Genomic DNA, 18,283 nt, shown 5'->3' with positions numbered 1-18,283 from the left:
GTGGATGACCTGGTGCCGGATCAGCTTGGACCTGCAGCTGAAACCTTTCCCACATTCCAAGCACTTGTGGGGCTTATCCCCTCCATGAGGCTTCTCCACCAGCTCTGAGCTCTGCCTGGATCTCCGGCTCCCTTCCCAGCTCAGGGAGGGTTTTTCCTAGATAACTGCTCTGCAGTTTGGGCACGAAAATTTGTTGCTCTTCTATTAGCATACAAGTAAAACATGTCAATAAATATTTTTAAATATGTAAGTTTCTAAATCATAACCTAGCAAAAAAACCAGCATCAATTTAGTGTAATTCTGTATGGTCAATTTTATCAACATTTCTGTTAAAAAGATAAATCTTGCCATGTCACATACACACAGACAGCTCTAAATCACTCTAATTAGTCCAATTAAAATTGGGAGGATTGCAGAGGAAGCCAAGCAGGGCAGGGCTCAGGGGAGGCAAAAGAGCTCTGAGGAGCCAGGGAGGCCTCCCAGACCAGGGAACCAACACAGTTGGTTCTGTGGTTCAACAGTTCTGTGGGAGTTTTTTTGTTTGTTTGGGGTTTTTTTGTTTTTACTTTCTTTTTTTCTTTGTCCCGCAAATACCAGAAGCTTGACCTTTTTTAGCTGTACTGGCATTTTGCTTTCTGTCCGATTGCGAACAGTCCTTCTCATTCCAGTCTTATCTCTCATTGTTCGTAAGCAGAGGAAAAATAAATGATTTCATGAAAACAAATCGCAGCAATTAATTTCAAAGTACATGCCATATAGTTAGCGATTCTATGGCCATCCTGTCTCCCCCTGCAGCTCTTCTCCCATTTAGATTTCATATCCCGTAATATTTTTTTTCAATGTCTTTCCAAGCACTACAGACAGTGCTTATTGGTATTTAAAGTCAAGTGACGCCCACACTAACATACCAGGGCATAGTCACTGGTTAACCCCTCTTCTTTCCAATTAGTCTTTCCCTGTCCAGTTTTTCCCCCCCATTCAGGGCAGGGATCCAGGGCACCGTGAACCCTGGGAAAGATGCTCCATCCCAGTTGTCACCTCCACGAAAGAGAGAGGAGAAAAGCAGGGTGCCAGAGACACAGAACCCCTCAAGAGTTCCCCAGCTGTATGTTCTCCCCACCACTCCACCCCTTCCAGCTCCATGCCATGTGTACAGCAGCTCAGAAAGAGGATAAAAATAGAAACAAGCTCCACAGTGCGTTCCTGGAAGAAAAATCCATCAACGCCCAGGAGACTCCTGTGGCACCTTCCTGAAAATGGGGCCTGTGGGGAACACAGCACAGGGTGTCCTAGGACACAGAGCCCTCCTGGATCCTCCCAATCCCAGGCAGGGATAGTCCAGAATATCATCCTAGATCAGTACCAGGAAGGTCCCTGCTCCCTGGTGGGAGCTCTCACACTCATCCTACTCATTCTGCCATGCACTGGCTTTGCCCTGGGGTATTGAGCCCCCTCTTCAGGGTGTCCAGCCCTGTTCCTTTTGGGAGGGTCCTTGGCAGCACCCATGAGCAGAACCAACTTTTGTGGCGGGGGCTGGGAGCACAGCTGAGGGAAGGGCTGCCCCTGGTGAGCTGAAACTTGGCTCCTGCTGTGTGCCAGGGGCATTCTGCCTTCTGGGATGGGGGAACTCCCTCTCTGAGCTCAGCCCAACACCCACTTCTTCCCACAGCTTCTTCCAGACAGCATCTGCGACAGACACGTTCCCAGCTGCTGTCCCCTGTCCGAGGCCTTGTGGCTCATGGCAGAGCCTTCTTCCTCCCCAAGGAGCCTCCTCACAGTAAAGGGGGAGCCCCCACAGCCCAGGACTCACCAGCTCAGCCCCCCCCCAGAGCCAGGCCACCACCTGAGCCCCACATGCCCTGAGCCAAGTGGGGATTGGCGGCTGTCTCGGCCACAGCCACAACAAATCCATTGAGGTTCACACCTCTGACAAGAGGAAAAGGGCCAGCAAAACCTCCACTCAGGCCACGAGGAGGGCAGACTTCAGGCTGCATGATCCCCAGGGAAAAAGTTTTTGAACATGCTGGGGGTCCATCAATGCTGGTCCCTTTTGAAACATCACCACCTAAGGGCACAGGAGCTGGCGATTCCCAGATGTTGGAAGCCAAGGAGGTGAGGCACATGGTTGGCTTGCCTAAACAGGCAACTTCTCTGGGCAAGAGCACAGAAAAGGAAGCTGTGTGCCCCATGGAAACCAGTGTAGTAGTGCTGGACTAGTTTAGGCCAGAGCGGACATGTCTGAACAAATCCAGGCCTGGTTCTGTATCATGTGCACCAGCCAAAAACTGTAGTTACTTGCTTTTCTCCATGTTTTGCTTCCTAGCTGTTTTTCTGCATATTTCACTGTTCTTTCACATGCTTAGCTGTTTTCTGTATATTTCTTAATTTAGACCTGTGTTTATAACAGGCCACAAGATGAGCCATTTTTAGGTGTTCTTTGACAACTTGTTGACACCCTTCAAGGCCACTGAAACATAAACTGTGCTAAATCAGGAGTAAGGAGCTAAAACACAGAATACCAACATCAGAAGGCTCACAATAAAGATGGGCAGCGAAGCTGTGGACAGTCACCAATCATTGCCTTTGAGGGGCTCGTGCAAGGCAGGAGAACATCATAGAACCACCAATCAAGAAATGCGTGACTGCATGGACAGTAGTCTTAGAATGTATAACTAGGGCTAAGAAATAAACAACAAATCGGCTTCTGCATAATCGTATTTGTTTGCTGTCCAGAAGTCCTGTTTCTCCCGCAGCTGATGCAGCTTTTGTACCCTGTGGACAGATGGTAAAATGAGGGACAGGAAGTTCTATCTCAGTTATCACCTTATTTATCCTCAGCTACACATCCAGCTGCACAAAGCAGAAACAGAGTTCAGAGCTGTTCAAACTAACAATGGGCTAAAGCTGACATTGCCACTTATTGTTGGGAATTCGATATTTCACCGTGGCTAAGGCAAATTTTCTCTCTGCAACACCAGACCTGCAGCTCTTCTAAAACTCTTCAGCAGAAAAGGAGAAAACTGCCAAGGATCCCTTTGCTGCTGCAAAGCCCCTGACAGGAACTTTCCTTCAGCGTCCCATCTGGCAGTGAGCTGCAACACACAGAGCTCACAACTTGCTGCACAGTTCTGAACTCCAAAGGTTTCTTCCCACTCACCGAAGGAGGAGCTGCTTGGGATCCACACATGAGGTGCCCTGCAATAGGAGAGGGAACATGAACCAGATGCTGGTAGGAAAAGAATTGCCTGTGGTGGGAAATGCCATGGAGCGAGGCAAGCCCAAGAGAGCATTTTGCTTTCACAGCATTCCCTTCAGGAGCACAGTGCCTTCACAGAGGCAAGCAAGAGAACAGCACAAAATACTGGGCTGTGTCAGTTCTTGGCTGGAGCAGCAAATGGGGGAGTTCCAGGCTCCACCGCCACAGATGCCTTGCTTGAGGGAACAGAACCCCCAAGCATCATTGCAAACACCTTGCTGGCTGCAGACACCCCCTTTTTCAGCTGCAGCTGCTGTCAGGAGCTCTGCCAAACCAATGGTGTCTTCATGGCAATTTGGTTACAGAGTCAGCTCAGGTCCAGAGGAAGAAGAACAGAAGGCACACAGCAAGCCCAAAGCGCAAAGCTGCACCAAGGGAAAAACTCAACTTACTTGCCGAGTGGATTAGAAAATACCCCGAATAAGCCTCAGAGTACAGAGTGCAAACTGCAGCAGCCACTTGCTGGAACATTGTGGCAGCACTGCACATGTGCAGATTGTTCCCCTGCAAGCACAGAAGGACACGTCAGGGTGGGCTGGCTGCTGGGAATGCCTCGGTCAGAAGGATCCTCCGGCAATCAGCAGGCACCCAGAACCGCTCTGGGCACTGAGGCCTTTGTGTCCCACAGCAATGGGAACACCGCTGGGATGTGGCAATGTTCCTGTGACATCACAGCAGCAGCTCAGGCAAAAACTGCTTGGAAGGTTCTCCTGTGACACAAAGGAGCACAAAGAATCCTCCCAGGGCACAGTCCACTGCCCAAAGGATCCAAGAGAAACTCTGAAAATGCAGCAAACAAGGACACCCAATAGTCCAGCCTGAACACTGAGCAATGATGGGACAAAACCAAAGGAAACATGACCTTTACTCACTGATGCTTCTAACTAAAACCAGCAAGTCTTGTTCCATCTGGGATCTTTGTTCTAGTTCCAAAAACAAGCACGGTTCTCCACTCTAAATATGCAGAGTGCAGAAACTGGGGAGGAGGTGGGATTGGGAAGGATGAGGAGCAGGAGGAGGAGGGAGATAGGAAAAGGAGGAACAGGAGCAGGCACAGAAGGAGAAACAGGAGGTTCCAGTGCCCCCTGTGGCCGCAGCACCCCCGGCCATGGGACCATCACCCCCAACGCATCCTGCAGGTGAGCAGGGACAGAAAGCTCATCCCAAATCTATCAGGAGGTCCCTGAGAGGGTTTTTCATTGGGATGTGTTTGGAGCTCGCATATTGGAGAGTTGAAGCCCAAATATTGTCTGGCGTCCCTGGGAGGTTTTTTCTGTGTGTGTATTTGGATTTTGCAGGACCCAAAACTGAGGAGAGGAACCCCTGGGACCTCCAGAGCAGAGAGAGCAGAGAGGGGTGATCCTGGAGCTGGGGGGCCCCCAGCAGCCTGGAAAGGGGAGGAATCTGGAGAGGAGGGACCCCTGGGATCCCAGGGATCTCAAAGTGAGACATCAGTGAAGAAGGGACCCCATGGACCCCCAGAAGCCCCTAGATCATCCCTAAGCAGGATCCTGGAGAAGGGGGAAAAGATGGAGCCATTGGAGCCCCATCATCCCAGGGAAGGGAAACCTCTGGAACCCCGAAGTGATCAGAGATGTGGAACACCTTGGAGGGGTTTTTTTTGGCTGAATCTTGCTATTTTGGAGAATTTAATGGACACAAGACATCTCCTACATTCTAGAGATGGATTTGGGCAGGAGGAGCCACCAGCCGAAGGAGCCCCCACCTTGTTTTTCCCCTCAAACCAGGATTTGTCATTCCCAAGCCACAGCTGGATGGAGGAGGAAGAAAAGCCCCACAGGTGCTTGGAATGTGAGAAGAGCTTTGGCTACAGCTCCCACCTGAGGAACACCAGAACATCCACAATGAGGAATTGACCTATGGGTGTGGGAAATGTAGGAAGAGTTTCAGTTGGAGCTCCAACCTCACCAAGCACCGTGAGATCCACACCAGGGAACGGCCTGGAATGTGGGAAGACTTTCAGGTGGGATTCTGAGCTCATCACCCATCAGCACATCCACACCCGGGAGAGGCCCGATAGAGGAATGGAGACACGAAGGGACCCGGAGCTCTCACTTGATCTGACACCAGTGGAGGCACCATTTAGGGAAGCCCTGCGAGTGCTCCGAGTGTGGTAAGAGCTTCGTGCTCTGGTCCGGCTCCATCCCCCATGGGAGGATCGGTGTTGGATGATCCCCAGTGACCCCCCATTGGGCAGAGACCTGGTGATCCCCATCCCTGGTTCCAGATGATTCCCGTTGGGTGGGGGGAAGGGTTGGAGAGATTTCTTTCCCTTCTCCTTACGTTGCTGTGATTTAGTTGGTAATAAATTCAATCGCTGTGCCCAGGCTGGGTGTGTTGTGCCTGTACCGGAGTTTGGTGAGGGATCTCTCCCGGTCCTTATCCCCACCCACAAACCCTTGGCTCCATTTTCTGTTGCCTGTGCAGCTGCCGGGGACAGGGACAGAGTGGCTTTGGGGGGTGCCTGGCATAGGGCGAGCCCTCGCCATGGGCACCGCTGAGATCTCGCGTACCTGGGGACACATTTCTGGGCACAGCTGAGCTCCCACCTGCCCAGTGGCCCAAGGTTCCTCCTCTGCAAAGAAACCCCACCCGGGGTTGCAATTCAAAACCCGCCGGAGCCCTCTTCAGCCAGTTAATGTGCGAAGAGTTGATGACTAATCGGTTGCCAGGGGGAGCCTCAGAAAAACAGGTCCCCGAAAGTGCTCTCAGCCAATCAGAGTGCGCGGCGCTCATGAGCCTGCCCCTCTCCGGCCTGGGGTTCCCAGCGCAGCCCCAGCGGCTGCTTTGGGGCTGGCGGCACCTGCCTGATGCTGGCCATGGGGCGGTGGGAGTCCGAAATTGAAGGGGGAGGAGGAGGAGGGGACCTCCCAAAGGAAGAGCGGGAGGGTCTGAAGTTTGGGGGAAGGTGAGGAAGGGGTGGGAGAGGGTGGGAAATGGGGAGGGTGGGACCCCAGAACTGAGCAGGAGGAGGCTGGCATGATGGAAAAAGGGTGTAAAAGGTGGGGAATGAGACACCAAAAGTGATTTGGGAAGTGGCTGGAGGTGGGAGGGGGGATGGTGCGAAAGGGGAAATGGGGGGAAGGGTGGGAAAGAGGAAGTGGGAGCGCGGGCAGGAGGGTCCCATGGCGGCCGTGGAGCACAGGGGTGCAGGGTAGGGATCCGGGGTGGCCCCCGGTGCTCTCGGAGGTGCTGCGTGGGCACGCCCTGTTCTGTGTCTTGCACACACAGGAGTGTTCCAGTTCATGGGAAATATCGAGTGTCACTACATTAACGGCACGGAGAAGTTGAGACTGGTGATTAGGTTCATCTACAACCGGGAGAAGTTGCTGCGCTTCGACAGTGACGTGGGGTTCACTCCCTACGTGGAGATAGAGGCTGTGCACTTGAACAGCAAAACGGAAATACTGGAGCATTATCGGGCTCAGGTGAGCATAGTTTGCCTGCACAACTAAGAGATCATCGTCCCGTTCAGCGCGGAGCGCAGAGGTGAGCATGGGGCAGGGCGTATCCCCTCGGGCCATGCCCTGGGAATGACCCTGGAGCCCCTCAAAACCTCCCTGGGAATCATCCAAGAGCCTCCAGCCCTCCCTGTGCCCATCCCCTCCGCTTGCTGTCCCTTCGATTGACCACCGTGTCTCTCCCAGTCCATCCCGGTGCGTCCATCTCATGCGCGGTTAATGCCGACGCGTGTCAGCCAATCAAAACGCGTATCTCTACTCATCTGTTGCGAGGCAGAGCCGAGAGCCGAGAGCCCCGCTCTGCACTCGGCCTCGCCGTGCCGCGCTTCATTCTCAGTTAATCCCAGTGCTGCCCCAGTCCCTCCCACTCCTTCTCAGCCCATTCCCAGTCTGATCCCAGTTCATTCTCAGTTGATTTCCAGACCTCGAGCCTCTCTCCCAGTGCCCACCATTCCACTCCCCTCTCTCCCAGTGCCGCCTCAATCCATCCCAGTCCTTCCCAGTCCCTCTCAGTTCCACACCACCCCTCCCCTCTCTATCCCAGTTACCCCCAGCTGATCCCAGTATGTCCCCACTCTCTCCCTGTGCTCCCCAGCTGATCCCAGTGTGTGCTCACTCTTTCCCAGTGCCCCCAGTGTGTCCATCTCACTTGTGGCACTCGGGCTCCCAGTCCAGCCCCAGCTGCCTGCTGTGATGTATTTCTACCCTGCCCAGACTCAGCTGAGTTGGTTCCAGGGCCAGCAGGAGCACTCAGGGCATGTGGTGGCCACTGACCTGGTCCCCAATGGGGACTGGATTTCTACCAGCTCCTGGTGCTGCTGGAAATGCCCTCCTGCGAGGGGTCACCTCCAGCTGCCAGGTGGAGCACGTCAGCCTGGAGTACCCCCTGAGCCAGCTCTGGAGCACAGCCTGGACCCTACCTATAGTGCAGGGGGAGTGGGGGAGGTACTGGGGGAGCTGGGAGAGGGATTCGGGTGTGCTAGGAGTAACTGGGAGGGAGTTAGCCTGGTTTAAACTGGGAGAGGGGTTCAGGGGTCTGTAAGGACTGAGAAAGGGTTGTATGGATGTTGGGGAGGGACTGATGGGGTTCTGGGGGTCCTGGTGGACACTGGGAGAGAGTTTGGGGGTGGTGGGTGTAACTGGAGAGATTTGAGTGAGCCTGGAGTGGATGGGGAAAGATCAGGGATTGGAAAGCAGGGGTTGGAATGAGGTTGGTTGTGCTGGGAAAAGACTTGGAGGATCTTGGTGAGTCTTGGTGGTGCTGGGAAGGGACTGGGAGAGGGTCTGGGGGTCCTGGCGTGGTGGGGGCAACGAGGAGGAAGCTGTGGGATCCTGAGAGGGACAGGAGGGGCTTTAGTGGATCCTGGGAAGACTGGGAAGAGAATGGGAGGAGCTCTGGGGGCTCCTGGGTGGGCTGGGGGTGAATGGGAGGGTGATTGGAGGGGCTTGGGGTGCCTGTGAGAGGTTTTGGGGGGTCCTGCTCCGTGGATTCTCAGAGATGCTGCTGGACGCTGCCCGCAGCAAGGTGCTGATGGGTATTGGGCTTTGTTTTCCTGGCGCTGAGGCTCGGCTTCTACCTGAGCAAAAAGGTGAGGGGGGCTCCCGGAGCGTGTGTGCTCCCCCTGGGACTCCCAGCTGGGTGTCACTCATCTTTCTATGCCCAGAGAGCCCCTGAATCAGCAGTGGCTGCAACACCTCCCCGTGGACTCAAACTCAGCCAGGACCCTACGCTCTGTCCCCTTGCTGATTTTGAGGGGGGGTGTGTGTCCTCCCCCAGCCTCATTGTCGTTTTGCCCCCACCCGGCTGCTCCCAGTGATGCTAGTAAAGCTTCCCAGCTCCCCGTGGTCCTGTTTATTGGGGGGTGGAACTGGGGAGGGACTTGGGGGCACCCCGCGTGGGGATCGTGTTAGGGCAGGGAGGGTGGGTCCAGGTGGGGAACACTGCGAGTCTGCCCTGCAACCGGTGAGTCATCAGAGCTGCTCTCTCTGATTGGCTGATTGGCACACTGTCCAATAGATCCTGTCATCCCATGCCTCTCCCTGGCTAGAGGCAGGGCCCCTCTAGCCCTGGTTATTATTTCTTTCCTGGGCATACATAGTGGAGGTTCCTTCCAGGGGATCTGACAGATCATCCTCCCTTCTGTGATACCCTGCACCTTTACCATGGGAGGTTGAGGCTACCTTCATCTTAGCACGGTTCCCTCGGTTAGCATTTCCCTCCCTGAGCTGACGCACCCGTGCTGCCAGGACAGAAGTGGGTTTCCCATCCCATTTTCCCATGTCTTCCCCATGGTCTCTCAGGAAAAACCACAGGTCAGCTCGTGGGGTGTACCCTCTCTCCCTAGCTGGGGGGCGTTGGGTTCTAGATTTGGGGCCTTATGACTCGCACTGGTGCTGCACTGATCTCCCTCATCTCCTCCCTCATCTCCTCCCTCATCTCCTCCATCCTGTTTTGGACCTCTTGGAGGTCCCTGGCCACGGCAGAGATATTGGCCTGCATTGGGCCATTCATCATACTCTCAAAATTTCTGAGTCTGTTGGCAACAGAACCCACTGTCTCTTGGTGGTCATCAGCGTTGATCATTGCAATGAAGGTGGTATACTGAGATGGCCCCAGGGTTGCCAGATTCCACAGCATCTGCCCTGTGCACCTGACCTTGTCAGGGTCATTGTCATGCTGTCCATCCCTCCCAAAGAGTACCTCTAATACTGCCACTTCTCTCAGCTGCTGGATCCCTTCCTCAAGAGTTTTCCAGCGCATTCTACGGTGGTACTCCTGCATTCTCTCTTTGTGGACAAACTTCTCTCTCCCACTCATTAAAAGCCGGTCCCAGAGGGAAAGGAGGCCTTGCTCCCTTACAAATATCTGGTCCACACCTGAATCCTGGGCCAAGGATCCCAAATTCCTGGCCTCAGTTCCATCCAGTTGCACACCTGTTCCCGTAAGGTCCCAGACCCGGAGTAACCAGGTTGTAAGAGGCTCACGGCCTCGCCGTGCAATCTCTTTACGCAGGTACGGAGACTGTCGTATGAGAGGGACTCGGTGACAATCTCAACCTCTGGCTCCCTTGCTGGTTGTGAGGACCCTCCTGGCTGATCCCCATTATCTAGGTGCCTCGTTTTAATCTTAGATTTTCTAGTTTCCACAGGGGCAACTGCTACTGGCTGTGGCTGCCCCTGTGATCCGGCTGGAACCTGGACAGATACAACATCTACGGGTTCCACTGCAGCACCATCTGACTCTCCCTCTTTAGGGCAGGGGGAGGGTTTCTCACCAGCTGAAGAAAAGTGCTCCTTAAACATCTGGCTGTGCTCCTTAAACATCTGGCTGTGCTCCTTCAACATCTGGCCAATATCCTTCACTAGAGCTCCCACCCACTCTGGGTGGTTCATTTCTGCAGCGGGCTGTGGGGCAGCATCAGGCTCTGGGGCAACATCCCTAGTCCCTGGAGCAGAGTCATGTTCTGGGGCAACATCCCTGGTCCCTGGGGCAGGGGCACAATCTGGGGCAACATCCCTGGTCCCTGGGACAGGGTCAGACTTTGGGACAACATCCCTGGTCCCTTGGGCAGGGTCATGTTCTGGGGCAACATCCCTAGTCCCTGGGGCAGGAGCAGACTCTGGGGCCACATCCCTAGTCCCTGGGGCAGGGGAAGACTCTGGGGCCACATCCCTAGTCCCTGGGGTAGGTATCAGGGTTGTTAACCAAGCCAATATTCCCTTGTTTCTGAATGCTAAGTAGAGCAGGCCTTTCAACAACGCCAGCCACTGTATATTAACACTAGCAATTAAAACAGATCTGAAATCCTTGAAAACTGGTGGAGTTGCCTCAAAAGACTGGGTGATGGGTTGGGAGAAAATTTCCCTTGCATTCATTACTTCACAGTAAGTACCATTATTGAAATAACCCCAGAAACACGCAGTTAGAGTATGATAGCTCTGGATCCATGTGGCCACTTCCCAGAGAAAATTAAAAAAACATGAATTCCTGACATAATCAATCCACCAAACTAATCGGATAATAGCTACAGTAACTTTGGTGAGAGGGCCCATATTCAAAAAAGGGCTTACAAATGGGAGAGAGGTATCTGTGGCCACATGAAGACCAAACCAGATTAAATCGGACAACATGTTGCCCCTCAAGAGAGCTGTTACTCCTGTCTTAACTCTCCTCTTAATGCCCTCAAGCCCCACATTGGGCGCCAAAATCTGTCCTGGTTTGAAGGACAGGTGTCCACCAAGAAAGGCAGAAATTTTCCTTTGAAGCACAGACCCGAATTCCACTCCCACCAAATATTATAAACGTTTGAATTAAGGACTCTGAGGCAGAGATAAGGGGGTAGGAATAACAGCTCTTTTACTATTATATCTAACTGTACCAGCAGAAACAACAGCAGTTGTTAAAATTACTAACAAAACAGAACAGATAACTCGGTTCCAGTCCTTTCTTTAGCTGTGAGCACGCTCTCTCTCGGTGGGAGCGGAGGTGGGAAGGGGCGGCCGCGGCCGCGCTGGTCTCAGGGGGGGAGCGGCTGGAGCGGGCAGCTCCTCGCTCACCGTTTGGGTTCTGGTGGTCAGCTGTGTCCGCAGAGGCTGGAGGCTGTAGCAGGGCAGATGCAGGGCAGGTGATGGCAGAGGGTCTGGCTCTCCTGCGTTCAGCCGCGTGGCTCCAAGACCGAGAGGATCCTCCTCCCAGCCCCCGGAAACACGAGTCCCCTCCGGAAGCCTGAAAGCCTCTCTCCAAGCCGATCCCACCTACCCCTTTTGTCCAGGGCCCGCAAAGATCCGCGGTGTACCCGGCAGCTCCATTGGCATGACAATGGGAAAAATTCTTTAAATTGACACAGCAATAGGAAAAACACTCAACTCCCAACACTGTGATCCCCCCGTCACCCCAACAATAGAAACAGGTACCTTCCCCACATGTTCTGAGGGTATCAGGGTGCATTGTGAACCAGTATCAACTAGTACTCTATGTTCCTGTGGCTTTGATGTGCCAGGCCATCGCACTCACACTGTCCAATAGATCCTGTCATCCCATGCCTCTCCCTGGCTAGAGGCAGGGCCCCTCTAGCCCTGGTTATTATTTCTTTCCTGGGCATACATAGTGGAGGTTCCTTCCAGGGGATCTGACAGATCATCCTCCCTTCTGTGATACCCTGCACCTTTACCATGGGAGGTTGAGGCTACCTTCATCTTAGCACAGTTTCCTTGGTTAGCATTTCCCTCCCTGAGCTGACGCACCTGTGCTGCCAGGACAGAAGTGGGTTTCCCATCCCATTTTCCCATGTCTTCCCCATGGTCTCTCAGGAAAAACCACAGGTCAGCTCGTGGGGTGTACCCTCTCTCCCTAGCTGGGGGGCGTTGGGTTCTAGATTTGGGGCCTATGACTCGCACTGGTGCTGCACTGATCTCCCTCATCTCCTCCCTCATCTCCTCCCTCATCTCCTCCATCCTGTTTTGGACCTCTTGGAGGTCCCTGGCCACGGCAGAGATATTGGCCTGCATTGGGCCATTCATCATACTCTCAAAATTTCTGAGTCTGTTGGCAACAGAACCCACTGTCTCTTGGTGGTTATCAGCACTGATCATTGCAATGAAGGTGATATACTGAGATGGCTCCAGGTTTGCTAGATTCCACAGCATCTGCCCTGTGCACCTGACCTTGTCAGGTCATTGTCATGCTGTCCATCCCTCCCAAAGAGTACCTCTAATATCGCCACTTCTCTCAGCTGCTGGATCCCTTCCTCAAGGGTCTTCCAGCACATTCCATGGTGGTACTCCTGCATTCTCTCTTTGTGGACAAACCTTTCTCTCACACTCATTAAAAGCCATTCACGGAGGGGAATGGGGCCTGGCTCCCTTACAAATACCTGATCCACCTCTGAATCTTGAGTTAAGGGTTCTAAATTCCTTGCTTCGGTACCATCCAATTGTACAGCTGTTCCCATAAGGTCCCAGTCCCAAAGTAACCACGTTGTAAAAGCCTCATGGCCTGTCTCACAGTATCTTTTCACAGATTACGGAGATCTTCGCACCAGAGGGACTCGGTGATGATACCAACCTCTAACCTTGCTGGTTGTGAGGGCCCTCCTTGCTGATTCTTATTTATCTAGGTGCTTTGATTTCATTTTAGATTTTCTAGCTCCCACAGTGGCAACTGCTGCTGGCTGTGGCTGCCCCTATGATCCAGCTGGAACCTAGAGAGATGTGACATTTGTGGGTTTCACTGCAGCACCATCAGACTCTCCCTCTTTAAGGCAGGCTGAGGGTTTCTCACCAGCTGGGGAAAAGTGCTCCTTCAGCATCTGGCCTGTCTCAGGTATCTCCTTCACTAGAACCCCCACCCATTCCGGGTGGTTCCTTTCTGCAGTGGGCTGTGGGGCAGGGTCAGGCTGTGGGGCACCATCCCTAGTCCCTGGGGCAGGGTCAGGCTCTGGGGCAGCACCTCTAGTCTCTGGAGTAGGATCAAGCTCTGGGGTAACATCCCTATTTCCTGGGGTAGGTATCAGGGTTATTATCCAAGTCAATCTCCTCTTATCTCTGAATGCTAAATAGAACAGGCCTGTCAGCAAGACCAGCCACTCTATGATATCATTAGCATTTAGAGGAGATTCGAATCCTTCAAAAACTGGTGGAGTAGACCCAAAAAAACTGGGTAAAGGGTTGGGAGAAAATTTTCCCTAGTGTCATTTCCTCACACTAAGTACCATTATTAAAGTAACCCCAAAAACATACAGTTAGAGAGTGATAGCCCTGAATCCATGTACTTGCCTTCCAGGGGAAGTTAAAAATCCATTAATTCCTCACCTTATCAACCCACAGAAGGAACTGGATAGTGGCCACAGTAGCCTTAGTGATAGGACCCATGTCTAAATAAGGGCCTGCAAATGGGAGAGATATAGCTGTGACCACGTGGAACCCAAACCAGGGTAAGCTGTACAACATGATGCCACCTAACACAAAACTTAGGTACCTCAAGAACTGTTACTCCTTTTTCACCCTTTCCCTTCAATGCCCTCAGGCCTCACTGCTGGGTGCCAAAATCTGTCTTGGTTAGAAAAGACAGGTGTGCTAGGGAAGAGCAGGGCCTTCCCTTGAAATCGAGCTAATAAACCCTCCCTCTGAATTAGTATAATTTTAGAATTAAGGGGGCTCTCAGGCAAAGATATGGGGATAGGAATAACAGTTCTTACTGATAAATATATGTGTGTATATATAAGAAGGCAAAAAAAAGAACAACAACTACTAAATTAACAACAAACAGAACAGGAACACAGTAACAGTTCTTTTGGTTGTGGACACCTTTCCCCTGTGATGCAGCTACCATCACAGCTGGCAGGCAGTGCCAACCAACTCCCAGTGAGCAGGGGGAGGTACGGTGATCCCACGTGACTGGAGGGGTGCTGGGGGTGATGCCGGCTGTGTGCATGGGAAGGGTGGAGGACAGACGCTGCTCACGGATCTTGGGGCAGTGTTGGTCCCAGTGCTCAAACAGGATGCTTAGAGGTGGTAGGCTGAAGCAGGAGGGTGTCCCAGCAGGAAAATGTGGGGTCCTACAGCCAAGGAAAAGCAGCTCCCGGTGTTGGGATGGAAGGACGAGGTTTTCCAGCAGCCGTCCTTCTCTGAGCCAAACAAGCAAGAGAGCGAGCAGCTGCCCACACCTCTCCCTTACCTGCCCCTGATCTGGCGATGTTCCCTCTCTTCCCCCTGCTCTGCAAGAGAAACTCCAAGAAGGGATAGGGAGCCTCCCCCTCCCCCTATCACTAGCCATCTGAGCATGTCAATGGGAAAAAAATCCAGACAGAGAGAAGAGGGGGAAAAAAGAAAAAAACAACCCCCAATACCCACTCCACAAATCTTGTTTCCAACAGCTAACTCTGGTGCAACTCCAAGAATAAATTGTTCTAGTTGTGTGCTTAGTACAGGGAACAGATCTCATGAAGGAGGTGCTTTTGAGAATTGAATTTCATTCTTGGGATATTCCAGGCCATCAGGAATATTAACCAATCAAGTTGCAGGGGTAGCCAGGAACATAATCATCCTATGAGGGTATATCGTGCCCAATTCCATGACCACGTGTTGGTGGCCCAGATATGCATGAAATATCTGGGCACAACTACGTCCTTTTATGGACTGAGGTACTCAGAATACTCAACTATTTGTACCAGGAGCTTTAGTAAAGTAAGTATCCTTTGTAATACTATCAGGGGCCAGTATAAGGTTTCTGAAGGTATAAGAAATGCTTGCCTAAAGGCAGGCAATGTATCTGAACAAACCACAGTGACATGCCTTGGGCATTGACAAAGAGCAAACCTTCTCCTGTCCCCCAGCATGGGAGCCTTGCCCTCCTTGTCCCCAGCAGGCCAGCCTGAGGGACACCTCGGCAGTGTGCCCACCCTCCTGCTGAGGCTTCTGCCACAGGCCTGGGGAAGGCTTTGGGGAAGCGCCGGAGCAGACAGGTGCAGTTAGGAACAAGGCGGCTGCTTGGGGGCTGCTTATGGCTTCTGACACCCAATTCCTCAGAGCTTCCCATGGCACCAGCCCCGCAGGTGCCTCCTGTCCCCTTGTAGCCTCCTGGAAGCCACTCCCTCACACATCCCCCTCATGCCTTCCCACTGCCATGTCCCATCAGGGCTTCCACAGCCCCTGATCCCTTCACGGCCTCCCAGCGTCCCGTCCCCTCAGGATCTCCGCCAGCCCGGCCAACCTGCCCGGCAGCAGCACTGCAGCCCCACAGGAGCTCCAGAGGAGCCCAAGCAAGAGGCACCACAGAGCCCTCAGCAATCCAGCCAGGAACACCCGGGCAGGAGGGCACCCATGGCGGTTCCTGGCTGGGACAGGGTCGTGGCCATCTCCAGGCACCGTCTCACAGGGATCCCCGCAGCTCCGGCCCCTGCCCACCCGCTCTGTAGCCAGCACAAAGGCTTCAACACAACCAGCAAAGGCCAAGGGGCTTCTGGCCATTTTCCCTGCAACACTGCACGCCTGGGCAGCTTGCTCAGCACAGGCACTGTTCTCCCACTGTTTTCCAGTGCCCTGCAGACCCTGGGCAGAAAATGAAAGATCCTGTGAGTCTGTCTATTCTAACACATCCTGTATTTCTATAATAAAGTAAAACAAAATGTAGAACAAACTTGAAGAAAAGAAAAATCCCCACTGGTTCAGGTGGCCCAGCAGACAGAGCCTACAAGATCAGCTCTCCGCAGATCCCCAGCAGCACAGCCAGGCACTGCCACCCAGACGAGGCAGTCTCTTGCATGTCCCACGGAATCGGTCTTGCAGCTTCCGTAATGAGGAGTAGGGAGCTCCCTGTACCGCCCAGAGAACGAATGCTATTTCAATTAAGAGGTTTCTTATGGCAGGGCTGCTGTCATTTGCCGTGTCTTCGACAGCTGGGAGAGAGAGAAATACAGCCACGGTCAGATCCCGGATCTGCAGAGACATGAGGAAATCCCCGTGCCAGGGCGATCCCAGCCTGCTGTAGTCATGGCCAGGAGGGAGCAGGGACCACCGGGATCAGGCCGAAGCTGCTGGCCAGTAATTCCCCATGTGCCCCTGAAATCTCTCTGTGCTCTGCCCGCGCCGCCCCCCGTCTGCACAGGGAGCAGAGCCCTCCGCAGCCGGGGCAGGGATTGCAGCTCTTCCTGACAACCCCGCTGACAGCCCGCTGCCCTCACTCACCCTCACAAATGACATGCAAATCCTTCCTCTTCCCCCTCAGGTACCACCCGGCCATCCCTGGGAACACAGACCCTGTCACGGCTCTGCCCAGCGGCACAGCTCCCTGCCCGCGGTGCTGCCAGCCCTGTGGCCACTCGCCCTCGTGGCCGGCAGGGCTCAGCCCGGGCCCTTGCCGCACGCTGCTGCCCAAGGGCACGGCTGCGAGAGGGCGGCAGCAGCCCCGAGGGCAGCCGGGGCTCCACGGCGCCGGGCACGGACGGCAGAAGCTGCCGGGGCAGCAGGCGGGGCTGGGGCCGAGCTGCGGCGGGGCGGGGAGGGAGCCCGGGCTCACCCATGAACCTGACGGCCGCCTCTCGCACGGGCTCCTGTGGGCTCTGCAGGTACCGCAGGGCCTGGCGCAGGTGCTCGGGCGCTCGGCTCCTGTCCTCAGCCAGCTGCGGAGAGCGGCGGGAGGGAAGGGTCGGGGCGGGCTCCGGCCCTTTGGCAGGCGCTGCCCGCGCCCGGCCCCGGCCCCGGCGTCCCCTGCCCGCACAGCGCTGAGGCGCGGCCAGCAGCCGCTGGGCCGGGCTCTGCAGGGGCACAGGGCCGGCTGTGCCCGGGGAGCCGCGGTGCCGGCCCGGCCCGCAGCCCCGCTGGGCCGGGGCTCCGTGGGCAGCCGGCTCGGGGCCGCAGGAGCCGGGAGAAGAGCCCGTGCGGCCGCTGCGTGCAGCATTGGGCAGGGCCGCAGCTGCCGAGCGCACACAGTGAGCGCCGCGCTCAGGGGGCTGCTGCAGCCTGAGCCTGGCGCTTCCAGGCCGTCCTTACCAGGCACTCGTTGAACTTCCACAGCTGCGCTGTATTCACGAGCTGCATGAGATTCCTCCTCTTCAGGAACTTGGTCACACAATGCAGCGCTTCCCAAGAGGCCTGGAGAGCAGCAGAGGTGCAGAGATGGCACCGCAGTTCAGGGCACAGGACCCGCGTCCCTGTGCCAAGGAAGAGGCTGCAGCCCGGGAGATGCCAGAGCAGGAGGCAACCGAGCCCCTCCCAGGGGGACACGGGCAGCCCATCAGTCCTCATCTCTGCTACATGTGGATTCTCGTCATGGCACTTGATGAAGAGGGGTAGCAGGCTCTGCCACACGTGTGTTTTCAGGGCCTTTTTTTTCCTTTTTCCAATAGAAGTGTCACGAGTATTTGGTAGACCAATATGGACGCCTCCTTCAACCGGCTATTATCCTATATAAAAGGAAGAATAAAAGCTCTGCACTGGCCTGCAAATCCACAGGGCACAAAGTTTCCTGGCTGCTCCCAGTGGCCGTGGCTGGGGGCACAGAGCCTTACGTGATCAAAGAGTGGCAGGAGCGCCTCAGCCAGCTGCAGGGTGATGGGGCTGGCTATCAGCATGTCGTTTTCCAACACTATATAGCTGAGTACCATGACTGTCATCCTAACTGTCTCTCCATCTGTGTCCCACAGGAGCTGCACAAGACTTTCAGTCAGGCTGCACATTTGTCCTGCCTCTGTGGAACATAAGTCTGAAACCCCACCCTGCTGCCTCAGGCCCCAGTGGCCAAAGGCCTGTCCCAAAGCACTTGGGCAGCTGAACCAGGAGGCAGGAGAGCTGGCAGCACCTGCCTCAGCACCTGAAGCCCAGCCAAGCCCAAGGGGCTGCTTTCCCCAGGACAGCTTCAGCCACTGCCCCCTTCTCACCATTCAGGGATTATCACTGAGCTCGAGAAGGGCCCTGAGCGCCAGGCATTGCCTGTCCCTGCGCTCGTTCTGCAGGTGCAGTGACAAGATTTGTAGGAGGCGTTTACCAGTGCGTTCACTCAAGTCCTGGTACTTGAGGACCTGAAAGGCACAGGGCAGTGACAGGGGAC

The 18,283-nt window shown here is 54.5% G+C and overlaps 1 pseudogene; it reads left to right on the top strand.

Annotated features, from left to right (window-relative positions):
• Positions 1–6,412: 6,412 nt before the first annotated feature.
• LOC130266015 (class II histocompatibility antigen, B-L beta chain-like) lies at positions 6,413–7,628 on the top strand (annotated as a pseudogene).
• The last annotated feature ends 10,655 nt before the right edge of the window (positions 7,629–18,283 follow it).

The sequence above is a fragment of the Oenanthe melanoleuca genome, unplaced genomic scaffold, assembly GCF_029582105.1.
Source record: "Oenanthe melanoleuca isolate GR-GAL-2019-014 unplaced genomic scaffold, OMel1.0 S001, whole genome shotgun sequence".
NCBI lineage: Eukaryota > Metazoa > Chordata > Aves > Passeriformes > Muscicapidae > Oenanthe > Oenanthe melanoleuca.
This window is presented reverse-complemented; position numbering and strand designations above follow the sequence as displayed.